The sequence below is a fragment of the Haemorhous mexicanus genome, chromosome 18 (assembly GCF_027477595.1).
Source record: "Haemorhous mexicanus isolate bHaeMex1 chromosome 18, bHaeMex1.pri, whole genome shotgun sequence".
NCBI classification, from domain to species: Eukaryota; Metazoa; Chordata; class Aves; order Passeriformes; family Fringillidae; genus Haemorhous; species Haemorhous mexicanus.
The window spans coordinates 1,508,010-1,530,553 of NC_082358.1; positions in this window are offsets into that span (position 1 = coordinate 1,508,010).

Sequence of the window (22,544 nt, forward strand, 5' to 3'; positions counted from 1 at the left end):
CATTGGCGTCGCTAGAGGGTCGTGTCCACAAAGGAGACACAGGAGTCCTGTAAAAGTGCCTTGATTGGAACAAGGGGAGAGAGTCCATCAGGCGTGTGTCCAACGGGGTCTCTCTCAATCCCTTGGAGCAAGTAGCCTTCTTTGCTCCTTTCCCGGCTGCATTTTCTCCTCATTCCCTTTCTCCCTTGGCTGAGCTACTTGGGAGGTACCCGGGATTCCCCCTATCTGCTCATCCAGGTCTCCCCCTTATTCCGTACCCTCTGGAAAACACAGGATCCATGATCATTTCAACTAGCTACATCAACTGATATTTTTTAGTAAGCTTTACTAATTGACATGGACTGCTGCTCAGCCAAGGTCCTGCTAAACTCCCAAACTTAGGGAAGAAGAACAAAGACTTTATAGGATTGTGAGAGATAAGGCGATATTTTACTGAAGCCAAAAGGTTGTTAAGTATAAGAATGAGAGTGGTTGGTTCTATGTGTTGCAGTTTGTGGTTTGGATATGTTCTGCTTGGTTTGCTGGGTGTTGGTGGAGAGGGGCAGGCTTGAAGCCCTGACTAAAGAGGAATTCCGATGAGAGGGGAGTGGACAGATAAGCAGGCGCTCAGGAGAGAATGGAAGTGCCCGAGTACCCAGCCAATGGGAAAGGGGACAGGGACTGCCCCGGCCGGGAAATGCCCGAAAATTTTCCAGTTTCTTGCAAGGTGTGTGTGTTCAGCTCTTGGGAGGGGGACGCACATTCGGCTCGGCTGAATCGCTACTAATGAACAGTTTTCTCTGCTTCGTGGACTTAGTCCTCATTTAATTGTGTCTAAAAGCCAGTTCACTTCTAACAGGGTTACAAATATTAAGTTCTTTGCCAAGGGCGGATTGAAAGCTAAGTAGAGCCCCCCAGACTCCCATGTCTCCTCCCCCAGACTTCCGGAACATCGCCAGAGCTACCCCAAAGCCTCGTGTCAGCCCCTAGAAACGCCCCAGAGACCTCCCAACCCCTGTATCAACCACCCAGCTGCCCACACCTCCCCCAAAGATTCCCCCCTCCAGTTGCCCAAAACTTCCCCAAAGCCCCCCCAAGCCTCATATCACATTCCCTGACCTCAAACAAACCCTTATTTCCCCCTCCTCCCCCCTGCAATGCCACACACAGAGTCATGGCCTGAGGGGACACCCTGGTGGTCTCCAGGTGGGAGCTGGCGAGGGCATCCTGACCAAGGTCCTGTGGGGCTTCAGCCTTTCCAGGGGAAGCTGGCAGCAGCTGCAGCCCCGAAATGGCCCCTGCAGCCCCCTCAGCCATGCAGCTGCACTGCTGGATGACTGGATCAACATGTTTGGAGGCAGAGAGGGGGCTCAGGGCATCCTGGGGTGTACTGGTTGGATTTTCAGGAGGCTACAGGGCCAGGGAGCCTGGAGGATCTGGAAGTGCTGGGGGAATTAGGTGAAAGGGGAGGATGGAGGGTTTTGGGAAGCTGGCGGATGACTGGCTCTATGTGTTTGGAAGTGGAAGGGGTCTCAGAGGGTCTGGGGTGACTTCTCGGGGGGCTTTGCAGGGACTTTAGTGGCTGAGGAAGCTTCAGGGCATCTTGGGGATGTGGGAGCATTTTGGAATGAGAGAGGATATGGGAGGGCTGGGGGGCAACGTGTTCTATATCTTTAGAAGTGGGGAGAGGACAGGGGGCTGATTTTGGGGCCTCCTCTGATTATTGGGTGGCCCCCTCCAGCAAAGGGCCGAGGGTGTTTTCTCCTCCCATCTAGGAGGGGGCTGGGCTTTGAGGATCCCATCTTCTTTGAGTGGGGTCCCTTTTATCCCTGAAACTGTGGGAAAACGAAACAAACCTCCCCAACAGCATTTTTAGTGTTAGAGAATCAAAGGCATTGCTTTAGTCTGGCCAGGATGTGGAACAGAAGTCATTGCATCAACACATTGCCAGGGTGTGCAGCTGGCAACACACGGGCAGGAGGACACAGATGGCCCTTCCTGGCTGGGCAGGAGGGCTTGTGGCCATCTCCAGGCACCAGTCCGGCAGGGATCCCCACAGCTCCGGCCCCTGCCCAGCCGCTCTGTCGCCAGCACAAAGGCTTTAGCAGAACCACCAAAGGCCAAGGGGCTTCTGGCCATCTCCCCTTCCCCACAGCACGCCTGGGCAGCTCGCTTGGCACAAGGACCTGTTTTCCCCTCTTCTCCGGTGCCCTGCGGATGCTGGGCACCAAAGAAAGCCCATGGGACTCTGGGCATTAGAACACATTCTATATTTATAGCCTAAAGGAAAATGAAAAAGAAGGGAAAAAAACCAACCCTTAAGAAGAATCCCCCCTGGCTCTGGTGCCTTCAGCAGATAGAGAGCCTCTCAAATCAGTGCTCCTCAGAGCTCCAGGAGCACAGCCCCAGCCGTGGCCCCAGAGACAAGGCCATTCCTTGCGTGCCCTCCGAAACCGATCTTGCAGCTTCTGCAAGATGGAGCCCAGAGCTCTCTCCAGAGCCTGGAGGACAGAGGCTGTTTCGAGAGCCAGGCTTCTGCTGGAAGGGCTGATGTCCTCTGCCTTGTCTTCAATGGCTGCCAGAGAGGGGAACGGAGCCACGGTCAGATCCCGGATCGGCGGGGACCCGAGGAGACCCCCGTGCCAGGGCCATGCCAACCGGCTCTGGCCATGGCCAGGAGGGAGCAGGGAGCAAGGGGATCAGCCCGAAGCTACCGGACACTATTGCCCAACGTGGGTCTGAAATCGGTGCGTGTGCTCCGGCCGCGCCAGCCCTGCTCCGCACAGGGAGCAGAGCCCTCGGCAGTGGGGCAGGGGTTGCAGCTGCCCCCGGCAGCCCAGCCGGGGCTGGCAGCCCTCTGCCTTCACTCACCCTGACGGATGTGCCGGAGCTCTCGCTTGTGAGCCCTGAGGTGCCGCCCGGCCATCCCTGGGAACACAGAGCCTGTCACGGCGGCAGCGGCACAGCTCCCTGCCAGCGGCGCTGCCAGCCCTGGGGCCACACACCCTCCTGGCCACGGCAGGGCTCGGGCCGGGCCCTTGCTGCATGCTGCCACCCAAGCGCAGGGCTGCGAGAGGGCGGCAGCAGCGCCGAGGGCATGTGGGGCTCCAAGGAACCGGGCACGAATGGTGCTGTCGGGGCGGGGCGGGGCTGGGGTTGAGTTGCGGCAGGGCGAGGAGAGACAGGGTTGGGTGGAGCAGGGTGGGGCAGGGCAGGGTGTGGCAGGGTTGGGCGTGGTGGGTTGGAGTGGGGCGGGGCTGGGTGAGGCATGTTTGGGCAGTGCAGGATGGAGCTGAACGGGGCAGGGCAGGGTGGGACAGGGTTTGTCAGGGCAGGGCAGTGAAATGTGAAGCGGAGTGGGGCGTGGTAGAGCACGCCTGGGAGGGGGTGGGGTGGGGTTTGTCAGGGCGGGACCCAGTTCAGCATGGCAGGGCACTCTGGGCAGAGCTGTGCAGTGCAGGTTGTGGTTGGGCGCGGTTGTGTGTGGCAGGGAGAGGCTGGGCAAAGTGTGGGTGTGCAGGGCTGGGATGGGGTGGGACAAGGTGGGGTAGGCAAGGGAGGAAGGGGGTTGGGTGTGACAGGCCAGGGTTGGGTGGAGCTGGGTGCGATGGGGAGGGGTTGGGTGGGGCAGGGCGGGACAGGGCAGGGTGGGGCATGGGAATCCCAGGCTCCTGGCTCACAGGTGAACCTGTTGGCCACCTATCACAGGGACTCCTGCGGGCTGTTCAGGTACAGCAAGGCTTGGCAGAGGTGGTAATGGATTGCCCTCATCGCACAGCATGCCAGTATTGGAAACACAAACTGCTCTGGGAACTTGGTGATAATTATGAATTGGCCTGCAGGCGAGAACTTTGATCTACTGGAAGAAGAGGGGCAGGAACAGGTGTCGTGTGCTCAGGAAGCTCCACCTTACAACCAACTGCCACAAGGAGGAACACGCGACGCTCTTTTCACTGACAGTTGCTGTTGCATTGTAAGGACGAACTGAAAGTGCAAAGCAGCTGAATGGAGCCCCACGGGACAGGTTGCAGAAGCTACTGAAGGAGAGGGTGGATCGAGCCAACTTGCTGAACTCAAAGCCGTCCAGTTGGCCCTGAACATTGGTGAGGGAGAGAAGTGGCCAGAACTCCCTCTCTACACTGACTCATGGATGCCAGACAATGCTCTGTGGAGGCCTTTCCTGGCTGGAAAGGTGGGAAAAGGCCAGTTGGCAGCATAGGGGAAAAGCAATCCGGGCTGCAGACGAATGGCAAGACATTGCCACTCGGGTAGAGAAGCTGTTACGAGTAAAAGTTATGTTAAATTAGGATATAGTTCAATTATATTGTAATAATTATGTTATATAAATTGTATTATGTTAAGAGTGGGGGGTTATTAGAATTTTCTAAATGAAGGGTCCCGGGTTTGGTGGAAGCATGGTCTGGCGGGGCAAAGCGAGGTCGAAGAGGGATTGGACGAAAGATCTGGCCAATCATTTGAAACCCTGCACAAATGATTGGTCCAGAATGAACGGCGTTAAAGACCAATGGGGAGCCTGGAAATGGACCAATCACCATGCGGATCCAAAATGGACCAATCCTGGACTCGAAGGGGGCTATTAATGGGTGGAGTTCAGTTAAGTTTGGGTTCTTCTTTTTGGAAACTTGTTTTCTAGGGAGAACCCAGTGCACTTGGGGGTAGTGCTCTGTTGTGTTTTTGGCTCGCTGTGTGGGTGCTCGGGCTTATCCTAGGTATTCTGTTCCCTGTAGCTATTTTAATAAATGAGAACCTCCTTCTCCAGAGAAAGTTTGGCCTCATTCATATTCATAAGATCCTTCTGGGGACTCGTCCTGGATAGGCCACGCCCCAAAACAGACCAGGGTAGCCCAGGACCCGGGAGACGTGCCCAGCCACCTTTTTGGCTTCCAGAGATCGGACTACATCGGACCGCAGAAGGGATTGCGCCTACACCTGAGGCTGCAGGGAACACAGCAACCCAAAAGGTGAGAGTCCTCCGAGAGGGAGCGGGGCTCACGTTTTGCCTTAACTTAACGTGAGTGGGCTTAAAGGTAGTAGGGGGTGCGAAGTGCGTGTGTGTGAATGAGACGGGGGCTGTGATTACAGACCCCCAAAGGGAGTGCAGGCCTCCCAGTACCCCGATTCTGGACTTTGCGAAGGGGGTTGGCTTGGAACAGAGGGAAGTGAGTGTTGTGGTGGAGTGCATGTACCCCTATGGACCTCTGGGAGCAGGGGAGACAAGGAGTGCACACCTATAGCCGCCCTTACCTGCTCAGGCTCCCGTTTCCTCTGGTGATTGGAGGCTCCTAGGGGTGGTTGGAGTCCTTGGCTCAATCCTCGAACGAGGATCCCATTGAAGGGTCATAGAGGGGGACACACTCGGTATCCCGTACTAGGATCCCATCAAGGGGTCATAGGGGTACCCAAGGGGGGTTAGTGGGGCGGACTTGCCCAGTGAGGGGTAGAGCTCTGACTGCTGTCTCAAACCACCTGGAGGGCTGTTCCTCAGGGATAGACTGAGGGAGTCTAGTCCCTGAGGACCTAGGACCTTGGGGGTGGGAGAAAAGACTCCTATGTGGAGACCACTTAACAAAGTGGCCACCATGTAGGGGAGTGCCCCTTTTCCAAAGCCGGGGAAGGGGAGTGTCCCCAACCCAAGGGGAGTAGGGTCCCCTTGAACTAGGACCCCAGTGGGAAGGGGGTCATGGAGGGGAAGTAGGCTTACCCTGAGCTAGGATCCCAGCTAAAGGGCGTTGTAGGGGTGGCTGAAAACAGACTTCACAGGAACGGTGACCCGCAGGGGGGAGGTGGGCCGCCAGCGGCGGAAGGGCCCTTTCAGTCCCTAGGGCTGAACGGGAGGTTAGAACCGGCTTACGTTAGGGAGAATTTTTCTCTTTTTGTATGTTAAGAGTCAGGGCCCCTAAGGAGTGAGGTTCGGGGGTGAGGGCAAGCCAAAAGTCCTTCGACCACTCCTTAGGAATTTTGAGTTTAACATGCGGTGGGCCGGGAAGCGGTCATTTTGAGTTTTGTGTGTGGTGTGCAGTGGCCATTTTGAGTAAGCGGCTCTTTGGGGCCATTTTGTATTTGGTTGAGCAAGTGGTGGTAACTTCATTTCATTTCAATTCATTTCAATTCATTTCAATTCAATTTCATTTCTCGAAACAGCCATCATTATTGTTTAATTTTCCAGCTAAAAGGATAGATATTATATTTATTTTTGGGATTAATTTCAACATTTCACTATTCTTAAGTTATAAATGTTCATTTGAATTGACATTTTTATTCCAAAACCCTTGTTAAATCGCCATATTTATTTTGTTTCCCACCCTAAATATTTCTTTAAGTCGCCATTGCTTTTGTTGCTTTGTTTCCCAACAAAGCCACCATATTTATTTAGTTTCCCACATCAAACATTTCTTTAAAGGTGCCATCTTTGTCTTGTTTCTTTTGATTAGGAACTTTTTAAAGTAACCATTATTCTTATTATGTTTTCCACAATAATTAATATTTATTTTCTCTTCCTCATTAATTACTAATACTAATCCCTTATTAGAATAAAAAATTAAAATAAATAAATAAATTTGTAAAATTAAAACAAACAAACAAATAAATAGATGTAAAAGTATTTTAAGAAATCGTACTTGGATATCAACTGCTAGTTAAAGATGGGACAGTGTGCTGGAAAAAGTGCCAGCAGGAAGAGAAAAGGTAAGGAAGTTTTTAAGAAAATGCCTCCTAGTAGTCCTTTAGGTGAACTTTAAAATAATTAGGATACTAGTGAGGCAATGAAGGATCTAGATAAGACAGAAATGATAAGATACTGCACAGAAATATGGTCTAAAGACAGTGTTGCTGAAGGACCTGTTTATTGGCCCTGGTACAGGAGAAAAGAAAGATGGCTATAGATAGCTTTAAATAGATATGTCAATACCCAAGTAGAACCTTGCGACAAAGAGATTAGATATGCTAAATGTTGGTTAGAAAGGGAGAAACAGGAAAGGGAAATAAAAGTGTATAGAGTGTCCAGAGAAGAGGAAAAAGAAGAAACTAAGCTACCAGAAAGGAGGTGGGATCCTTTAGACCATCTTCCTCCGCCTCCCCTACTGATCCTGTGGATTACCTCCCATTACCTCCTCCTCCGACTCCTCCTATCGACCACCTTCCTCCTCCCCCTCCAACCTTGCACCCCTCGGTACCATCTCACGAGGTGGATGCAATTTCAGTATCTACTCCCACAGGAGTTTTAAAATCACCTCAACCTTTTAATTCAAGTTGTCCTGCTCCCGGCATCCCCTCTCTTCTGTATCACCTCCCTTCCCAAATGTACCAGAACCTGCCCATTTCTAGTACTCCTTCAGTTTTGCAGACTCCCTCCAGTTCCTCAGATACCCAGACACCGGTCTCTAGTACCACTCAGAGTATCCATACCCCAATCTTGGCTCCTGAAACTTTCCAAAATACCCCTCTTTATTTTTCCCCCATACTTCAACCCATAACCCAAAGTACCTCTTCCCCTATTCTTATTCCTGGAACATCACAAAACATTCCTTTTTATTTATCCCCTATACCCCAACATACTGAGAGTCAAAAGCAGGAGAAAAGTTTGCAAACAAAAGGTCGGGGAGTGAAAAAGGCCTGTTGTTGCAAAGATATAGAGGAAAAGAAATTAATTGAACCAGACGGGCATGTAGCAAGCCATCAATATAATACAAGGTTCCAAGCAAAGAAATTGCAGGATGAATGTGGGAGAATTGAAAAGTGGTTTCCTCTAAGGGAAGTGCCAATGGGGAAGGCGGGGGGGGGGGGAGGGGGCAGAGGCGGTATTGGTTTTGTGACTGCCTCATTAACTGCCTCTGAGGTTAGAAATTTTAAGAAAGAAATTAGTCCTTTTTAGAAGATCCCATAGGCTTCTCACAGCAACTAGATCAATTTTTAGGACCCAATATTTACGTGTGGGAGAAATTAAGTTCTATCCTAGAAATTTTGTTCTCTTCCGAAGAAATACAAATGGTTCGTACTGCGAGCATGAGGATTTGGGAAAGAGAAAATAGAGAGGGTCCTAGAGGGGAAGATAAAGTGCCTATTAACCCACCTTACTGGGATCCAAACCAGGAAGAGGGAAGAGCAAGCATGAGGCAGTATAGGACATTAATTGTAAGAGGGATAAGAGGGGCAGTCCCTAGAACGAATAACGCAAGACTGGCATTTGATAGTCAACAGGAGCGAGATCAATCACCCAGCGCCTGGTTAGAAAGATTAAAAAGAAACTTTCAATTATACTCAAGTGTGGATCCAGATAGTCCAGAAGGACAAGTTTTAGTTAAAATTAAATTTGTAACTAAGGCCTGGGTGGATATACGAGGGAAATGGGAAAAGTTAGATGGTGGGCAGAGAAAAGGAATGAACGAGTTATTAAGAGAGGCGCAAAAAGTGTATCTAAGGAGGGACGAGGAGAAGACCAAGACAAAAGCAAAAATTATGGTAGCAGTAGCTAGAGAGGGTGCTAGATTTGGAATAGTGAGTCACCAGGAGATGGAAAAAGTGAGTACACGGGTCCTAGAATAAGTGGGTTTAAAGATCAGCCAAGTAGAAGGTATGAGCCAGACAGGAATAATAAGTCACCTTGGCAGGAGAGAAGACAGAAATCAAATGCTTTTATTGTGGTAAGAAAGGACACAGCAGAAATTTCTGCAGAAAAAGAAAGATGGATGAGGCTATTGCTCAGGAACAAGACACCTTAGGGAGAAGGCTGAAAGGAGAGGACTAGGGGTGTCAGGGGCTCTACGCTCTGAGGGATGATATTGGACATCAAAAGGAGCTCCTGGTAAACCTAGAAATTGTCCCTCAGAGCGAGGAAATGGAATTTTTAGGGATACTGGAGCAGATCATTCAAGTATTTCAAAGATTCCCAAGGGATGCAAATTAAGAACCAAACTTGTAAAGTTAAAGGTGCTGAGAATAACCCTTTTGAAGTACCCGTTATTGAAGAAGTACCTATAAAAGGAAGTTTCGGAGAAGGCTGTGCTGACCTGCAGCATATGCCTGAATTAGATTCTAACATCTTAGGCCAGGATTTACAAGTGCAGTTAAGAACAGGGGTAGTCCCTGAAGGAAAACGTATGGTAGTGAAAATGATGGTTTTAAAAGAAAAGGATGAGAGAGAGATAGATCCGAGAGTGTGTAGCTCACTCTGCGGTCAGCGGAGCGGAGAGGTGCCGGCTAGCTGCTCCCTTTGTGAGCAGAGGGGGCCACAAGAATGGCCACTCCCAGGCTCTCTTCCGAGAACTCCTGGGTAGCGGTGCTGCCTGCAGCGTGGGTGACACAGACGAGAGTGTGTGTGAAATCCCAAAGCAAAGGAAGGAGAGAGTAGACACTTGTATGCGTGACAAGGAAAGTTTATTCCCAGATGGGTGCCAGGGACAAGTGCCAGAGAAAAGGGGTCTGGGGAGGCACTTATAAAGGGAGTGGGCGTGATGGGAGGAGACATAAAGCAACCAATAAATAAAGGTCGGGGGAGGAGTATGAAACACAGTGGAGGGAAGAAGCCCCAGAGACAAATCATGTATCGGGTTAGGGATGATTGACACAGAAAATTCTCGAAATAAAGGGGGGTGGTCACAATGTCCGGCAGGGGGAGTGGGCAGCACCATAAGGGTGGAGAGAAACTTATAAGGCCATAAGGGGAGGAACAAAGGATCAATCACTATGAGGGGCAAGCCACTGGTGGGAAAAGCAGGTGGTAAACAACTTGGGGAGAAATCATTTTGAGGGGATTACACGGGGGGGAAACTGAGGATGGAACCATTTCTTGAACTAAACAGAAAATAACGATCTTTTACAAGAGAACCAATGTTAATATTAAAAAAAAAAAAACAACACACGATGCCACAAGAGTGTGGGCAGAAGGAAGGGGTCATGGACTGCTGGAAATTCCACCCAAAATCAAAATGAAACCTGACATTCCCCTAATAAGAGTTAAACAATCTCCAATTTCCGTAGAAGGGAAACAGGGATTAACACCTGTAATTAAAGACTTAATCTAAGAAGGGATTTTAGAACCATGTATGTCTCCACATAACACCCCAATATTTCCTATAAAGAAACCCGATGGTACCTACCGATAAGTCCAAGATTTACGAGAAGTAAAGAAGCAAACTGTTGCTCGATGTCCAGTAGCAGCCAACCTGTATCATTTATTGAGCAAAGTACCATCGCAACATGCACGGTTTAGTGTTACAGATTTAAAAGATGCCTTTTGGTCCTGCCCGCTTGAGAAAGAAAGTAGAAAATGGTTCGCATTTGAATGGGAAGATGAGGAAACCGGGAGAAAACAACAATTACAATGGACAAGGGTGCCTCAGGGATTCACGGAGTCACCAAACCTTCTCGGCCAAACCCTAGAAGAACTAATGAAACAATTTATAGGTGAAAAAGGATTTCAAATCCTACAGTATGTAGATGATTTATTAATTTCTGGGGAACAGAAAGAAGAGGTAGAAAAAACAGTTAATTTACTGAACTTCCTAGGGGAAAAGGGGTTAAAAGTATCTAAAACAAAGTTACTATTTGTGGAACCAGAAGTAAAGTATCTAGGCCATATAATTGGGAAAGGATAGAAGAGATTAGATGCTGACTGAATTCAGGGAATACTATCATTGCCAGCACCAAAACAGAGGTGAGAAAATTACTAGGATTAATTGGGTATTGTAAATTACGGATAGATGGACACACAAAATTAGTTAAGTTTCTTGAGCCTAAATGAGAGATGCGGGACTCCAGGCGGCTCTCCAAAATGCAGTTTATTCCATCCAAGACGTTGCAGCAGTCCAGGGTCGTGGGTGACAGAGCCTGTGCCTACAGCTGCCAGCTCCAGCTGCAGGCAGGCCTGGAGACCCTTTGGTTTTGGTTACAGTGCATTATATACTTTTCTTTGCTGAGCATCTTCATACAGTAGCACCAATCTATCCCTTATCTATTACCTATAGCCTATCATAACTACTATAATTACCATATTCATGTTACTATTCTCCAATCATTAGAAGTAAGTACATTACAGTTTAAGCTAGAAGTTGTTTTTCAGTTTTCTTGCAATGGAAAATTCTGAGACCTTTTTTCTACTTGCCACATCAGCAGGCTTGTTTGCCTGTGCTATCTTCCTGCTTGGTAAAAACATCTTGTTTGAGGTGGGTTTATCCTTTCCTCTAAGTCATAAAACCCCCTTCTAACTAACATACACTTTGTCTCCTTAGTTATCCAGTCGGACTGGCTCAGCAATTCTTTTCTTCTATATCAAAACTTGCTTCCAACTCTATTCCTTCATCAGACTCCACATGTAAAAATGTTTCTGCCAAGCAGACATACCTGTGGAACTTTCTTGTCAAACTTTCATTCTTTCCAACAGCGAATCATTCGATTTCTCCCCACATAAGATATGGAGCAGAAATCCCTGTTGTAAATCCTTCCATTTCTTTCTGAATAAGTACATACAAGCAAGGATGCCTTGCACAGACTCTGCCTTCTTGGAACCCTGGGGATCAGTGGCACAAAGTCTGGCGGTGGCGTTGGAAGGACAATGCTGAGTCCAGTCCTTTCTGACACCTTTGTTAGTTAATTGGGTGATGGGGCCAGGGCATGCCCTCCCACAAACCAGGAGGAGTGGCTGATCTGCCAGAGAGAAGTGCTGCCATCCAGAGGGACAGTTCAACAAGGGTGACAGTTCAATGACAAGAGCTGAGTCCTGTCCTTGGGAAGGAACAACCACAGGCACCGGTATCTGCTGGGGGCCACCCAGTTGGAAAACTGAAGTTTGGCAGGGTTCTGCTGGACCCCAGGATGCCCACGGGCCAGCAATGTGCTCCTGCAGCAATGCAGAACAGCGTCCTGGGCTGCACTGGGAGCTGTGTCACAGCTGGCCGAGGGAGGGGATCCTTTCCCTCTGCTCCACACCAGTGAGGCCAGCCCTGGGGTGCTGGGCCCAGAGCTGGGCTGCCCAGTACGGGACACAGGCACAGACTGGACAGAGTCCAGCACAGGGCCATGAAGGTGATGGAGGGACTGCAGCGTCTCTGCCGTGAGGAGAGGCTGAGAGAGCTGGGACTGCCCAGCCTGGAGCAGAGCAGGCTCAGGGCATCTCATCCATGGGGATAAAAACGTGGAGGGGAGGCTGCAGAGGGGACAGGGCCAGGGACAGCCCCAGGGCCTCGGGCAGAAAGTGACACACAGGAAGGGCCCTCTGAGCTCAGGAGACACTTCTGCACTGGGAGGGTGGCTGAGCACTGGTGCAGGTGCCCAGGGAAGTGGGGGAGTCTCCATCCCCGGAGAGACTCAAAAGCTACCTGGACACATCCTGGGCAGCTGGCTCTGGGTGGCTCAGCTGGGGAGCAGGAGCTGGGCAAGGTGACCCAGCCTCCCCCAGCCTGAGATTCTGTGACTCTGAGAAAAAACAGGCTGCAGTTTCCTAAGGACAAATGAAAAAGCTCCACACACGGCAGGTTTCTCCTGCCCTCACCAAAGTGGTTCATGGCACGTGTCTCCCTTCTGCAGATTCCTCCCTGGAGTGAGGATGCTCCTTAAGGTCACGCCTTGAGGCTGAGAGAAATGTTTGCCTGTGGTCATTGGTTTGGGTGAGTAGCATCAATCTTTAAGAATTGATTTTTGCTGCCTTGACTGGAATTCCTTCAATGTTGCTTCAGATATAATGCACTGTACTGGAAGTTATAGGTCTCTGCCCTGGGTAGTAAATCACCCTGATATAGATCCATTAGTTTAATGGTGATCATAAGAAACTCTTTATTTTTCTATAAATATATCCTACATCGTATGGAACAGAGTTGTATAAAGGTTCTATACTATCTATCTACACCTATACTATCCTTTAAATATAAACTATTGACTAGGTCTAAAACTGCATCCAGCTGCAGCCTGGCTCCTCTCTGAGACGTTCAGGAAGCAAGGAGGTCCCTTCTGCACCTTTTATCTCCTGCCTGCTCCCTGCACAGCTCTCCAGGTGGTCCTGTTGGTCTTGGGCCAGCTGTGACTGCAGCAGGGACACCTGAAAGAGGCACAAGGCCCAGCTCAGACAAGCCCACGCTGGCAGGAGCACCTGCAGCCCCACGGTTCCGGCTCTCGGGGCACACACAGCCTCCAACTCCAGCCTTCACCAACACTCTGCCCTTGGGCAAGGGGAAAGGAACAGGCTCCCAGACAGAACAGAGCTCAGATGGTCAACAAGTCCAGCTCAAGGCTGGCAAACCCTTCCCACGTCCATTCCTCAGCCACCACCAGGTCTATTAGAGAGACTTCCAACAGCATTGAAAAACCCAGCTCTGCTTTCCAAAGCACACATTAGGGCCACTCACCCCTTTCTCCACAGGCTGTGCATCAGCAGGAGGGCTACCACTCCCCTGAGCTACTGGAGGACTCTTCTATTTCTATAGTTGACCGATTTTGATGGGCAGACTTGGGGACAGGCAAGGTAAAGTAGTCCGGGGGGAACATTCTCCTGAAAGTTTGGGTTCTTCTCCTTTCAGGTTCCACCTGCACATTGGATGGGAGAGAAGGTCACAGAAAGCTGTCAGCAAACATGGAGCAAAAGGACCTCTGGACAGCAAGGCAAGGAGGTGCCTACTCTGAGATCCTGAACTGCACCAGACAACACTGGGGGCAAAAAGCTCTCGCGGGGGGCTGTGCAAGAGAGGCCAGTGTGTGTGTGCAGGGACATGGCACCAGGGATGGGGCAGGGGAGTGAAGGTGCCCTTGTGAAAGCCAGGGGCTGCCACAAGAGAGAGAACAAACAAAGCGGTGTGCCCACAGCAGGAACAGGGAGAGGCAAGGGAATGAGCAGATGTCTCCAAAGCACTGCCTGGGCTGAGGTGCCAAGTTCCAGAGGAGCCTGAGGCTCTGCAGAGGCAGTGAAAGCCCAATTTACCTGCTCACCACTTCTCCTGGCCTCGGTGGTAGATTGACGCTTCTCCGTCTTGTCTTCTGCTGCTGCTGTAACCAGATCCCGCACACATTCCAGGCCCTTCCGGGAGTCCTCTGACACCGGCTTCCCTTCTGCTCCAACAGCCTGCTGGGTATGCAGAGAGGAGATGATTCCCATATTTCAAACACCACAGAAGCTGTCCCACAGAAATCTCCGTCTCGGGAAGCATCCTAGGAGCACCGGCAGTGCAGCTGCTGTTCAGCCCTCGAAACAAAACTCTGCTCCCTTTAGACCATTCTTTAGCTGACCTGCTGAATCACTTGGAATGCCATGGCATGACCAGCCCATGCTGCCTCCCCTTGCAAGGGCACGGGAGGTGACGCTCCCATGCCCAGCTTTTGGCCTGGAGCTGAACAGCAAGCTCCAGAGCTGGATCAGTCATTCCAGGCGTGCCAGGAAACAATCTGGCAGTCAGTGGTCTCTGGCTGGAGCCAGGCAGACAGACAAGGCTGCCTGCTGCAGCCCAGGCTGCTTTACCCAAGCAGGCCTGCACTGACAGGGATAGAGACCCACCTCTTCATGGGAAACATCATTGGAATAATTCAGGGACACTGCAATGGACTGAAGGACAATGCCAGTGTCTGCCTGGATCTTTCCCTTCAGGATGTCCAAGTGTTTCTTCAGAACCCCTTTGGCAAGCTCACTCTTGTTCGGTGCAGCAGTCAGTACCTGTGTGTTGTCCCTCGATTTCTTCAAAGCAGCAGCCCCATGCTCCAGATCTTTCTGCATGCCATCCCTCTCCCCTTCCAATTCTTCATTATTTTCCCTATGACTTCCAATCTCATGTGCACGCATTACATTCTTCTTTTCCAGATCTCTCATCTGCTGCTGGTACAATTCCTGTCCATGCTGCCAAAACAGGGAGAAAAAGGGTCACTCATTCCCTCTCTTGGTTTGCCTTTCATACCAGATCTGGACTCCTGCAGCAGGGGCAGGCACAGGCTGCCCCTCTCTCTCTGCCCCTCGGGAAGCTGCAGACCTTAGCTGGGATCCCCCTTGATGCTGCATCTTTCCCAGCTCACTCAGCCCCTCCCAGCTTCCTTTCTGCTGTTCCCCGACCTCCTGCAGCTCCACTCCAGTGCTCCTTTGGGGAGGAGCTGCCAGAATGGCAGCCAGGATTTCAAGTGCACGCTAAGCAGGATTCAGGCAGTGCCAGGAGGATGTGCTCTCCATCAGGGAGGAAGGGAAGAGCAAACACCCTCAGCCTTTCTTTCCCTGGGGCTGGGCTGACAGGAGTGGTTTTCCACCTCTCCGGTGTAGAGTTTCCATGGCTCCATCCCTGAGAGCCCCACTGCCCTCTCTGGGAGCAGCAATGGCCAGGTCAGTCTGTCATTCTCTGCTGCCACTCAGGACGAGTTCTCCCCTTGCAGGCACACGTCCTGGTGGGGATCAGCACTTGGCTTTCCTCTCCTCTCTCCCCACTGGCTGCTCTCACATGGCCAAGGCCAAACACCTTTCTATTAACAGCAAACTTGGGACTCTCCCCCCTCCTTCCAGATCCAGATATTTAGAAATCTTAACATGGGTTTGGACACCAGGAATTCCCCAAACCATGCAATGTCAATAGGGACAGTGAGGACATTGAGAACTAAAGGTTCTAGGGCACAGAAGCCCAGCATGGAGGAAAATCAGCAGCCTCAGCATTAAGTGCCTTCGCCATGACTACAGCATCTTCTCCTCCTTATTCAGAGGAACGGAATTACAAAAGTTAAACTGGAAAAAGGTGCCCCTTAGAACTGTGAACACAAGGTCCAAACGTAGCTAGGAAATGGCCCTTTGTGGCTTCTGCCAATCTCACCAGCACATCCTTCCTTTCCTTCTCCAGGTCCTCCAATTTCCTCTTCAGAGATTCCACCTCCTGACGAAGAGTCACAGCCTCTTCCTGCCTTTCAGTGGCCTCTTCCTCCAGGGCAATTTGGCGAGAGATGTGCCTGGCTTCTGCTTTAAACCACTCTGCAGCAGAGAAGGGGAAAGGAGAGGGAAAAGGGGAAGGGGAAAAGCAAAGCAAAGCCAAACTGATGTGCATCCTGCAGAGACAACAGCACTGTCTTCTCTGCTTGCCTGTGTTTGCTAGGCTCCAAGCCCACAAAGGTTCCAAAGCTGACAGAAATGAAAGAAACTTCTCAGCCCAGAAAAAGGAGGGAATGAAAGGGGCAAGGTTCAGAGGGATAGGAAAGTGTGTTTGCTCTTGGCCTTGTGCAGAGTGAGCAAGGCAAGAGAGATGAAGGAGAGGGGATGCCTGGGCAGGCCTGCCCCAGTGAGGCCAGTAGCCTGGAGGCTCTGGCAGGGCCTGGAGTTTGGGGGAATGGAGCTGAGGCATCCAGCTACAGCTCCTTAGCACAGACACGGCACCTGAGAGGCACCAGCTGTGCACGGGATCAACCCTAGCACAGCCAGGTGGCACTGCCAGCCACAGCATCTTTCTCAAGAGAAAGCTTTCACTGGCACTCGGATGGATAAATCTCCTGCTGCTCGTTTTTCTCTCTCTGCCATTTCAGGGCAGTGCCCTTTTCCTCTGCATGGGATCGGAGATCCTCGCTGGTGAGACAGGATGGGGCAGTGTGTGGGAGAGGAGATGTGCCATACCTTGCACATCTTCCTCCATCTGTTTCCGCAGCTCCTGATTGTGGGCTCTGAGATTGTCCCTCTGAGCCTGTGTCTTCCTCAGCTCCAGCACCACGGCCTTACACTGTGTGGCCATGGCCTCTGCTCTTTTCTCGGAGCACTGGAGCCTCCTACGCAGCTCAGACACCTCAGTTTCCAGCAGCTGCTTCTCATGACTTGCCTGGTGATCTCTCTTCTCTATCTCGGCCAGCAGCGTGGCCTGCACCTGGAAGATGGATGCACACAGCCTCAGCGACAGGGCTGCTCCTGAGGGAGCACAGTGGGGCGCAGGGAGAGCAACAGAGAAGAAATTATTTCAGGCAAAAAACACGCCAAACCCAGAAGGCAGAGAAGCAAGGATTCCAATGGAGACAAATGCAGAGAAAACAAGTAAGGGAGGCACTGGGCATCCTTGGGCGGCAGCTCTGAACAGCGGCTCAACTGGCTGTGCTGGAAGTGCCCTGCCCAGCCTGCCACAGCCACCTCTGTGTCCCCACATTGCTCAGTGCCCGGCACAGGCCCACACTCTGTCTGGGACAGCACTGCTAACAGAGGGACAGAGAAGCCCCAGAGGAGTCTGCTGCTGCTTCTCTTCCCAGACTTCCTGCTGGGACCCAGGAGAGGATGGGAGAAAACTTCTGCAGCAGACACCAAATCCAGGCTCAGGATGCAGCAGCAGCCCCGGGCAGAACACAGTAGCTGTGGATGCTGCTGGGAGGGGAAAGAGGTTGGAGCCTCCAAGCCAAAGGTGCTGTTGTGTGTTCCTGAAGAAGAGGATGCCACTGCACAGCTTACCTGGTCGTTGCGCTCCTGCAGTTCTCTTCTCTGCTGAGTACAGAGCTGCTCTGCCTGCTTAAGAGCTGAAAATAACTGAGACACTCGAGTTTTCAGTGCCAGGTTCTGTTCTGCCAGTGTTCTGAGGCACTGGTTCTTCTCCTCCAGAGACAGAATCAGCCTAGAAAGAAAGTATGCAACACATCGTTACACAGTATCACATTTTATCAACTCTTAGGACTTGCACCAGCTCAGGGAAAAACTGCTCTGTCTGATGAGGTTTGTCTGAACAACTTGGCCGTTTGTTCCCCCTGCAGTCCCAGCCCAGCATGTGCCTACTCTCCTTTGTCCCTGAAGGAACAGTGAGTTCCTGCCTACATGCCCTACCTTCGTTTTGAGATGGAAATGTGAAAACAAACATAACAAAGTCTTGCCATGAAGACATTAGGGGAGAGGAACAATTTCCTTCTGACTAACCAGGCTCCAAACAGGGAGGTTTGGTCAACATGGAAGAGACATTTGCTTCCCTGTCTTACACAGCCAGGTAGGACGAGCAGCACCCTACAGCCAGGGGATCTCTGGCAAGTTCCCTAAGATTTACCAGCACCTATCCTACTTTCAGCTGGAGAAACAAAGGCCAAAGTGGCAACCGAGGCTTGGAGCACAACCTGATGGAAGATGCAGAAGGCTCCAGGCAAGCAGGAGTGCCCTGCCTTTCCTTTGTCTTCTTCTTGGAGCAAGAATCCTGTGGCACTGAAGCCTGGCAGGACTTGATCAGCTGCAGGAGCCCCCCACACCGTGGTGCTGTTTCTTGCATTCTTGGCACAGTCAGAAATGCCTGTGACTGTGCAGGGTGGCAGGGACCCTGCTTGACCCCCTGCAGGCAGCGGGGGACATTTGATGAGGAAGGATGCAACAGAAACATTCTTGTTTCTGGGCTGCCTCCGAGGGCAATCTGGCCTAGATCAGCAATCAGGGTCTTAAGATGGTTCTGCCCAGAAATAGCATCAGATGCCAGGCTGATCCAGGTGCCAAAGGCTTCAAGTTACAGGACCCAAGGTGGAGCTGATGGATGTATCCAGCTCATTACAGTGCAGCTCGGGCAGTGACAACACACCCACCTAACCACACAATACCGCCTAGAGTAAAAGGGCGACCCCAAAAGCCTTTGTCTTCAGAAGAACTCTGTCTGAAGGCTTAATAGAAAGGAAAGTGAAACTCCACCTCCAGACATTGAGACATGACTGCATGAAGAGTTCAGAATCTGCCATTCAGGAAATGCTGCCAGAGCCCCTAGCAGGTGAAAGATGGCAAAGAGGGAATCCATTCACCACAATGCAGAGTCCCACAGGTTTTCATTTACCTGGCTTTTTCCCTCTCTAGGGCATTGACGGAAGCCTGCAGTTCTGAATTTTGCTGAGCCACTTCTTCCCACTGACTCCACTCCCTGTCCAAGTCCTGCAGATGCCCTTGCAGCTCCTTTTTCCGTTTTTTTTCCTCCTCCAGCAGCTTCTGGATGCGCTCAATCTCCAACAGCTTCTTCCTGGACTCTTCCTGGGCCTCCCTCCCATCTTGCTGGGCTCTCTGCACAGTGGTTTCCTGGCACTCTCGGGAGGCTGCCAGCTGAGATGTCAACTCTCCCACCTCCAGTCAAAGAGAACAAAGCAGTCAGAGGCTAGAGCCACAGCTTCTCACTCTCAGCCACAGCACAGGCTGTGAGCAAAGGTAAAGGACAATTTCCATTTCTCCCTGTCCCGAGAGCACCAGATTCACAAAGCATATGGACAACTTGTTTCAGTCTCTCAGTGGCCCACTAACAAGGGCACCTGAAAAAGCACCTGCCAAGCCAAGGCTAGCAAGAAGAGGCCAGCAGGAATCCATGCTGGTGGTTGCTGGCCAACAGCGCAGAGGACGAGCCCAGCTGTCCAGAGCAGCAGCTGACATTCAGCAGAGGATTGAGTGTCCCCCAGAGCAGCTGCCATTGAGCCCCCAGAGCATGAGTCAGCCCCAGGGCTCACCCCAGCAGCTGCTGCTCTGCCATGAAAAAGCAAGAAGGCCACAGACCCCTGGCTGCATGACTGCAGTATCACTGCAGTTTTACTCACCTGCTTTTGTGGAGCCTCCCTCTGCTCAAGGAGGAGATTCATTTCCTCTTTGAGGCCTTGTAGATCTTCCTTGTGCCTCCTCTGCACTGCCTGGACTTCTCTGCGAGCTCCCTGCAGCTCTTCTTTCAGCTCTCCCTCCACACGCTTTCTGGTCATCTGCAGCTGAGCCATCTGCTGCTGAGCAGCAAACAGCCTGGATTGCAGTCTCTCCTTTGCTGACCTACAAGTTACAAATGTGGACACACATGAGTTGCTTGCTCCAGATGCCCACAGCCCGTTATTCCAGGACAACGTGGCTCAAGATCCCCACACCTGAGTATGGAAAATGGGTCAGCTGGAAACTCATCCAGAGAAGGCACATCTGGGCCATTTCAAGAGCAGAGCAGGGCCCTCTGAGGGACTGCCCAGGCCTTCCTTATGGCCTGGCCTAGCACAGACTGCCCAGCCCAAGCTGGCCTCAACAGCCAAACCTTCAGTTGCTGTTCCTGACCTATGACACTGGGTAGCTGTGCCCAAACAGGCTGGAGCAAGGAGCAAAAGCCCAGCCTTGCTCACAGCCTTTCTCTCATCAGCACTTCCAAGCTGCTCTGCAGGGGGAGAGAACAGATTCTTGTCCTGGCTGACTCCTGACATTTTAATGCTCTTGATAATGGACATAAAGGTACATCATCCTCCAGACACCCAGTATTTAAGAGGCTGCAGAACTACTTTGCACATACAGTAAAATCTCATGGTCATGGCAGCACTTGTAAAAAATCACAACAGCCTTTTGCCTGAACAACAACTACCTGAATGCAGAGACTGCACTTTCAACTCTTGCAAGGTCATGGAGTAGACTTGCCACCTTTATTTTAGTGTTGCTGGCTAAGCAGGCAGTAGCCCAAGGGACTTGTCCTTCCTTACAGAGTGAGAGGGACCATCCAAAGGCACCTTGGAGGCTTTGGCAGCTGGCTGCCCATCAACAATCAGCAAGAGTGCCCAGAGGCTGTTGAGAATTCCAAAGAGCTTTCCCTGCTGCTCTCTAACCAGCATTAGGTCCTGTCCCACACTTCTCAAGAGTGTGCTTGGAAGCAGAAATGCCTCAAGCAGGAGCCTTTGGCTTAATCCTGATTGGCAGTGTGCTACGCCCAAAGTGCCAAGGTAAGATCCTGGAATGCTGAAGATGAAGCTTCCTGATCTGAAGATCAGGATCATGTCAAGCTACTTGGAAAGGAACGAGGGATGTTCAATGCCCAGAACAAGGAACCAAACCCAAAAGAAACTTGAGGTTTCACTCAGCATCTGCATGGTTGAACTACTACTCAGTTCAGAGCTGGGTGGATTGCTGTGGACATCCCACAGGAGTGTGCTCGGCGGCAAAAACAGGAGCCCAAGGCTCACAAGAGCTTTGCTGGCTTTAGGTGTTAGAAAATCAACCTTCATATCATGGGTATTGTTTTTGTTTTTTTTTCTTGAGACTCTTCCATATTCTGTCCACAGAATGTAAAAACATCTGAAAAGGCTCAGCTCCCTGCTTTTACCTGGTCTCTGCCAGCTGCCTGGCAAGGTTTTGTCGGAGCCGCTCGGTGGCTGCCAGTCGGCCCTCAAGGTCAGCCTTGTGGCCCAGCAGCTCCTCCTCTCGCCACACCTGGGCCACTTCATGCCCTTGGTCAGAGGATTCCTGGCTCAGATGCTCCAGAGACCAGCTGGATGACTCTTGCTCCAGGGAATCCTGCAAGTGGGACAAGGTACAGCTCAAGCCCTTCCTCAGGAGCCCTGTGCAGAGCCAGCCAGTGCCACCTCGCAGGCAGCCAGAGGACAAGGAGCACCTGTGCCCTGGGCTCAAAGTTTCACATCATCTGCCCTCTGCAGCTCTGATAACCTGGGCTGCCAAAAGCCTCTGGCACTGTTACCTTGGAAGTGCTGTGTCAGGCCCTGCTGCCTTGCCTGGGCCCATGACAGCTCCTTCCCAACAAACATCCCTACTCCAAATTCTGCGTTGTCACCCAAAAATACTGCATCTTCCACATCTGCCAATACAATTTACTCTAAGCACCAGGAGTGCTGTTGCTTTTCAGCCATTGATCCAAATCTCAGCTGGGTTTACTCTGCTCACTTGTTTTTTTTTTTTCCCACAACAAACCCAAACCACCACATGTGGCAGCCCCTTTCATGGGCGCAGGAGAAGACGCTCCCATGCCCAGCTTTTGGCCTGGAGTTGATTTGAACAGCAAGCTCCAGAGCTGGATCAGTCATTCCAGGCGTGCCAGGAAACAATCTGGCAGTCAGTGGTCTCTGGCTGGAGCCAGGCAGACAGACAAGGCTGCCTGCTGCAGCCCAGGCTGCTTTACCCAAGCAGGCCTGCACTGACAGGGATAGAGACCCACCTCTTCATGGGAAACATCATTGGAATAATTCAGGGACACTGCAATGGACTGAAGGACAATGCCAGTGTCTGCCTGGATCTTTCCCTTCAGGATGTCCAAGTGTTTCTTCAGAACCCCTTTGGCAAGCTCGCTCTTATTCAGTGCAGCAGTCAGTACCTGTGTGTTGTCCCTCGATTTCTTCAAAGCAGCAGCACCATGCTCCAGATCTTTCTGCATGCCATCCCTCTCCCCTTCCAATTCTTCATTATTTTCCCTATGATTTCCAATCTCATGTGCACGCATTACATTCTTCTTTTCCAGATCTCTCATCTCCTGCTGGTACAATTCCTGTCCATGCTGCCAAAACAGGGAGAAAAAGGGTCACTCATTCCCTCTCTTGGTTTGCTTTTCATACCAGATCTGGACTCCTGCAGCAGGGGCAGGCACAGGCTGCCCCTCTCTCTCTGCCCCTCGGGAAGCTGCAGACCTTAGCTGGGATCCCCCTTGATGCTGCATCTTTCCCAGCTCACTCAGCCCCTCCCAGCTTCCTTTCTGCCCTTCCCCGACCTCCTGCAGCTCCACTCCAGTGCTCCTTTGGGGAGGAGCTGCCAGAATGGCAGCCAGGATTTCAAGTGCACGCTAAGCAGGATTCAGGCAGTGCCACGAGGATGTGCTCTCCATCAGGGAGGAAGGGAAGAGCAAACACCCCCAGCCTTTCTTTCCCTGGGGCTGGGCTGACAGGAGTGGTTTTCCACC